We start from the raw sequence: 7,298 nt of genomic DNA, 5'->3' as shown, positions 1-7,298 counted from the left end.
AGGTTGCCCAGAGAGGTGGTGGATGCCCCATCCCTGGAAACATTTAAGGTCAGGTTGGACGGGGCTCTGAGTAACCTGATCTAGTTGAAGATGTCCCTGCTCATTGCAGGGGAGGTTGGACTAGATGATCTTTAAAGGTCCCTTCCAACCCAAATGATTCTATGATTCTATACCCAAATAGCTAACAAACAGATAGGCCGTTAGATATAATTGACAGGCTGACCATTCTCCTTTCTTGACCTCAGTTTACATCTTATTGAACTTATAATTCAAGTTAGTATTATAATGTCAATACTATTCTAGTTGTAGCTGAGACAAATTAAGAAACTGTTGTACAAAAGGGCAAGGATTGTTGGTGAACTGTGTATGGGAGTTCTCAGTGAAGTGTTATGGGTTAGCAGAAAAAAACAGCCATGTCAAAAGCAATGTTGTAACAGGGTGTATCATTTGATTGTTGTATCTCTTCCATCTGCTGTGTTTACCGAATGCCCATTTTGCCTCCCTGAATTAGAAGGCTGAAACCAGTAGAGTCTGCCCTGATGACTGCTTGCAAAGGAATCTGGCCCATTGTGACATCTGAAATAGGCAAGGGTCCCCTTGGCTTCCCTTGTCACTCCAGGATGCCTGGGAAAAACCTGAAATCCTCCAAATCTCTAGATGCCTATTGTTACAGTGTCATTTACGGAAATGAAAATCCCTCCTCTGTCATCCAACATTTTCTGGGCCATGAAGCATTTACAGTTCTGGGAAGGAACTAATCCAACTCCCTACATTGCTCCAGGACCCCCTGAGGCTAGGTTAGCTGTTGGGGATGAAATGTTGGGTGTAAATGTCTGGAATCTCCTCAGTTATGAGTGCATCAGTGTGTCAGTAACGTATGTGTTGCACCTCAGCCTTTCCTTCCTCCATTGGCGTTCCCTTCCTACCACAAACAAAATGCAGCAGCTTTTGGACAGCTGGAAAGTCTCCAATCTGTAAGAAATGGTCAGCTGGGCAGGCCCATGTTCTCCTTGATCTCTTTAAAGATGCTTGATGAGTCTGGTGCAAGTAGTCTGTGGATGGAAGGTGAGCCACTCAATGGATCAGTTCAGTTAAAAGGTATTAATAAGGAAACTTGGTAAAATAACTGTTGACATAGATCTTTTGTAGAATTTAGAAATCTAAATGGCTTATTTAATCCTTGCTAGGAGGTGGGGAAATCTCTCTCTCCGCCCGACCTTTTTCCTGATTTTTTTTTTTTTTAAAACTTCTATATTTAGGTCACATGCCCATGCTCAGCTCTCTTTATTAAAATAAAAAAATACTTACCTATTAATAAATCTATGTCTGTATATGGTTCTCTATTCTAAATAAATAAAAGCTAAATAAAGTTCTAAAATGCTGAATAAAATAATTCTAAATAATGTGTCTCTATTCTAAAGAACTAACAATTTTCAGAGTTCCCTGGAAATGCCATAGTTAGGATCTGTTTCTTTGTGAGTTCCAATGATTTGTATTTCCTTTTCATCCTTCAATTTCAGATTGATAATTATTAGGGTTAGCTACTCCTCTCTATCGACTTCATATTGTTTCCTTTCTAACATGAATCCAAGCTAGTCCATGGGGAGTATGTGACATTTCCTGTATTCTATTTGTGCCAGCAGAAGATGGTGACATTCTTAAAACTTCAAGTAATAGTCTGCTTGCTACAAGGAAGGAAATAACAACATACAATTACATACTTTGGTATGTAACTTTAGGTCTGATTCAAAATGCACTAGAGACAATACAATAAGACTTTTTGTGTGGGACTCATAATAGTGGGGAAAAAAAAGTGTTAGACAGAATGGGTACCTGACCAAAACTTTGTCCTTGTGTACACATTATATTAAACAGATGGAAACCTGACATTTTAGAGGTATATGTTTAAAAAAGAAAAAAAACTAGGGCCAACTTGTATGATTATTTCCAGTGATTTTAGGGTACTGTTTAATTTTGATCAAAATAAGAAAGAATCTATATTACTTTCTTGGTAACAGGATGTAACCTGTTGACCTTTCGGCATATTCTGTTAAGCTAAATCTCCACTGTTTCAAGAATCCACAGATTCCACAGGGGAAGGTTCTCTCCCATGACCATTTTATCAAGGCAGCTGAGCTTTTGTTCATTCTACTGGTAGAACCATAAGGCAATACCTATTGTAACAGGATGCTAACCAAGTAAGGACCTTGAAGACCATCTTAATTTTTTTGCACATTAAAATTACTATTGATTCTGAGTCACAGTGATGTGACTCATCACGAAATTTGGACATGTCCCCAAGATGTTGCTGCATCAGAGACTTATATTGAAATTAGCATTAGGGTTGTTTGGTTTTCAGGGCGGGTGATGGGAGCGGTGTTGATTTGCTTTTTTCCTTTTCTTTGTTAAGAAAAGGGGAGGGGAGAAGTGAGTGACCAATATTTACAAGAGAGTATTTTTTTTTCTTCAGCTATTTAAATACTTAAGTTGACACTTCAGCTAATAACCTAGATGTTGCCTGGTGTGATACTGTGGTTACTAATGCTCGCTTTTTTTTTTTTTTTAGCAAATAACTTATTTATTTACAGTATCTGAGAACTATGCATATAGTTTAGATCTCTAAGCATATTATCCACACTCCAAAGACTTGGGTGATTGCTGCTGGGAATAGTTATGAATAGTTCTCTGAAAAATCAGCCCAATACTCATCACTGGTCAAAAAGCAAATAGAATGTTAGGCATTACTAGTGGAGGAATTTAAAGCAACTCAGGAAACTAATTTGTGATGCTGGATAAATCTATTTGTAAAGTTGTGTAATTTTGTAAATTTAAATTTTGACTACTTCATATAATTTTGCTTGATTAATTTCAAAAAAAGGATCTAGTAGAACTAGAAAGTGCTTGATTGATCAAAAGCCTGGAATATCTTTCATATGGATTATAATATGGATTATAATAAATTATAATTTTGCAGCTTGGAGAAGAGATAAGAGGAAGAGGAGAAGATAGAGGCATATGCAAATATACGAATTGATATACAGAATAAATTTTTAGTTTGTAAATGAATTTACAGCTAATGGAAGAAATTACTTGTTGCACAATTTATACTTGTAGAACCCATTTCCACAGGATGTTGTGGAGACCAAAAATGTAAAGGGATTAGGCAAATTTATGGACTATGTTTCCTGAATTACCTGCTAAAGCTGATGGTCCAGATACAACTTCCAGGTTCTGTAAGTCTCTAAGATTCTTAAAGCATAACACAGAGGCAATTATTTTACGTGCACTGTGATTTTCAATTCCTTCAGGAAAGTACATTGGACTAGGCAGGCCTAAATCTGTTCATATGTTCTGACAAGATGATGATATAATATTCCAAATATTTTGGTTTTATAGTATCTGGCAAACGTTAATATACTTCAGAGACTTCTATGCCTGGTTTGAAAAGACTGGAAATGGATGCAGAAAAAAGATATTGTGGGACATATCTATTTTAGTATTATTTTATAACATAGTTAATGTTTCTTTACAATATTTTTCCCTTCCACTTTCCAAGAACCTAAAAAAAAAAAAAAAAGTGTTACTTTGTATTTCTGAATATTTGCAATTATTTAGGTAAAATGCTGCATCAGTGCAAAGTGAATAAACAACGTCAGCCTCTCTATTTCCATTCATGCTATTCAGGTTTAGTTTATTAGAGACATCTATGATTTGTTGATACCACTTGACTGTTTCATTTCTTAAGGGAAACATAGTTTTAGAGCAAGAAGCCTCTAGAGCCTGCAAGCAGGAGGCGGAAGTGAGTGGGCTGATATTGAGAAAAGCACTGTTGATTGACATGATATATTGGTTTAGAGTATATTAACTTATCTCACACTTTAAAGAGTCAAAATTAACTCAAGAACGTGTTTAGAATCCTAACACCTCAACAGATGGAAAGCTCCCTTCCTTCCTCCTCCCCCAAAATCACCTGGTAAAGAGCAAGCCAAGGCTAAAAAGGTGTTTTAGAGAATTTTATTTCGTTCTGCAAATTATTTTTTTACACTTCTCAGAATAGTTTTCAGCTTTCCACAAACCAGAATGCATCTTCATAGCTTTTCTTATTTCCTCATTAAAAAAAATCAGAAGTAGAGTTTATTTTAATTACAGTGCATACAGTATGTCATGGTCTAGTGCGTCAAGCATTGCTATTTTGTGTCTGTGCTTAATTCCAACTTTAGATGGACATACATCATAACTGTAAACACCTGCTTAGCTTCATTAAGGATAGTAAAAATATCCCATTGTGGGAGGATCATAAGCTGTGTTTTAGGCAGTTTGTGTGTGATCTCTGACAAGAACATACCGTGCTACATCTTTCTCACTGTCTGTATTCTCCTTCGGATGAGAAATATGCAATTCTCTCTCTGTCCTTGGCCCCAACATGCGCACACACACGCACACACGCAGAGTATTCCAGCAGTACATATAGTTATTTAAAATAATTTTGCAATAGTCAGACTTTTTATGGAAAAATGAAACTAAATTTAAAATATCACAAGATTAGCTTAAAGCCTTAATATATACAGATAGCTTAGAGGTCATTTATAATCATTGTATTGCTGCCATATGTTTAAGGAAGATTAATTAAAAAAAAAAAGCCAGGGCAGTTCTGCTTTCATTTAAAAAAAAAAAAAGAAAAAAAAAAGATGAGGTTAGTGCTTAAAAAAAGGATAGAAGATTCCACATAGGGATCCAAACATGAGTAACTTGCAAACAGTCCTATCATCTGTCAAACCATCTACCACATCAAATTCATAAATAGCAGTGTGTAAAAAAAGAAACTAGGAAAATCAAATTCCACTTTAAAGCATCATAGAAATGGGAGGTTTTTAATTAAAGCTGAGCACTGCTAGTGATATTATTAAAACTCTTTACATGCTTTGGGTTTTTTGTTTGTTTGTTTTGTAGTATTTTCCAGAACACTTCCCATCTATTGCAACCATTTACAAATAGATAAACTGAGGCAAAAATAGATCAAGGGGTCCCGACTCCTTTGGTTTCAAGAGGAACATGAGCACACTTTATATGCTGTAATGCAAGGACTTATTTACTAGTATGGCTTTCTTCTGGCCCACACTTTTCTCTCCTTAAAGCTGAATGAAATGTGCACTACTTCTTTTTATTATCATTAGAGTTACTCCAACAGGAAACAACTTTCTACAGTAGAAAAATCCCAACACTCCTGGCTCTTTAATTACCAAACTATTGAACTGCTGAAGTGTTAAGTTTAAAAATAAATAAGAAAATTGACCAAACACAAAATCCATCATTTAGGTTTTTGTGTGTATTTCAGTCACATGCAGTACTGACGGGCATAGATCCAGCCTGTCATGAAGCTCCTATTTAAAGTTGTGCATCAGCTTTTGTGTGATCTTGGTCACGTAGGCCTTTGTTTCTAGCCCACACCTCCTCTTACCCAGGACACTGTTCCTGCTGCTAGAAAAGTCATAGCCCCTACTGGTTTCTATAGAACAACATGAACATTTGAAATAGAATGACGTGGATGCTTGCAAGAGGTGTATTGGCATAGCAGATGTGATAATTGGGATACGCAGACTCTCAGCATCTCTGTCTTCCACTTGCTCCTTTCTAGGTGGGCATTAGTATCTTTCTGAAGTCTCATCCATAAAGCGATCGCTTCCCCAGAAAACAGGAAGTGCCGTGGTAGATATTTTCATTTCCCAAATTACACGCAAGTTGTAATCTAAATAGTAAATCTCTGAAATTCACTCAACATCTTGCATTTACTGTGAACAGTATGGAAAATAATTTCAAAGACAGTAATCTTTTTTTTTTTTTTAATCTGCAATATTACTGTGCTAGTATGCAGCTCTTTGAATTTTGCAGTTGGTTATATTAACTCCAGCCTCACATACAATCTTTTTCGTCAAGAGAATTCTTGGTATACAACCGATTAAAAATAGCTTTGGGTACAGTGTGGGGTTTTTTGTTGTTTTTGTTGTTATTTTGCCTTTAAGTCTTTCTGTGCATGTGTGTGTATGTAAGTTTTATATAAAAGTTTATATATATAGATAATCATATATATTGAAACCAAATTAAAAACCTTTCACCTGAAATATAACACTGGCAGATGGACCCTAAGAAAGTAGGTGACCCATGAGATGCCCTATTCCAGCAATGTACAGGTTGGGTCACCTCTTCTGCTTCCATAACAGGTACAATATTTCCTATCCAGAAAGGTGACACCTGTTCTTCTGACCTATACATTATTGGTACATCCAAGCACTGTAATGAAGGTGGATTTCCTGCAGATATTTCAGCTGTTCTGGAACATGTGAAGCTTTCCAATATGTTTCCATAAAAACAACTTTTCTCCAGAGTTATCACTTGAATGCTGGTAGTTATCATCTCCGACTGCAATAACACCTACAATTAAACTGAAGGTGCTGTTAAATCTTTGCCGCATTTATTTACAAATGAACCAGCACAAAGCGGTACACCAATAAAAATTGAGACATTTAACAAAGGAACATGCACCTCTACTAAAACTGAAAAATTGGAATGATTAATTGAATCTGTGACTTGATTATCCTGCCAATTACATTTGCTTTTCATAAATAAAATTCCATGAGAAAAGACAAAGGAGTTATTCTCACGTATCTCTAGGGAATGAGCCCACACAATTTAGAAAATTCATTGGTAACTGAATCTGCTAGTAATGACTGCTCTAGTATGTCTATGATGAGGTTATACATTTGTATCTTTAGAGATAGAATACTTGGATATTAGTTTCATAGATCAAATATGAGACTTGATTGTTTTTAAATAATGGTAATTCCTCAGGAGTGTAAAACATGGTAGGCCCTCTAAGTCTCAAAAAATAGAAAAGAAAACCAGGTCCAAGAGAAAGACTTTTCAAATGGTCCAGTGGCCCATTTGACATAGACAGCAGTAATACTAGAGGATTTGACTTAGCTGTTTTTTCAGTGAATGATAGATAGGTATCGTTCAATAGGGAATTATGTCGAGTGAATTTACACCAAGAAAAATCCTTGTACCTTGAAAAAGAACCTGAAGACTTTCTGAGACCTTTTCAGGTCTATCTGTAAATAACCAAAGGCCTTTTTATTTTTCTTTTCTTTTCTTTTCTTTTCTTTTCTTTTCTTTTCTTTTCTTTTCTTTTCTTTTCTTTTCTTTTCTTTTCTTTTCTTTTCTTTTCTTTTCTTTTCTTTTCTTTTCTTTTCTTTTCTTTTCTTTTCTTTTCTTTTCTTTTCTTTTCTTTTCTTTTCTTTTCT

The sequence above is a fragment of the Aptenodytes forsteri genome, unplaced genomic scaffold (genome assembly GCF_000699145.1).
Source record: "Aptenodytes forsteri isolate BGI_AS27 unplaced genomic scaffold, ASM69914v1 Scaffold8, whole genome shotgun sequence".
NCBI classification, from domain to species: domain Eukaryota; kingdom Metazoa; phylum Chordata; class Aves; order Sphenisciformes; family Spheniscidae; genus Aptenodytes; species Aptenodytes forsteri.
The sequence above is the reverse complement of the archived record's forward strand: the minus strand, read 5'-3'. Positions refer to the sequence as shown.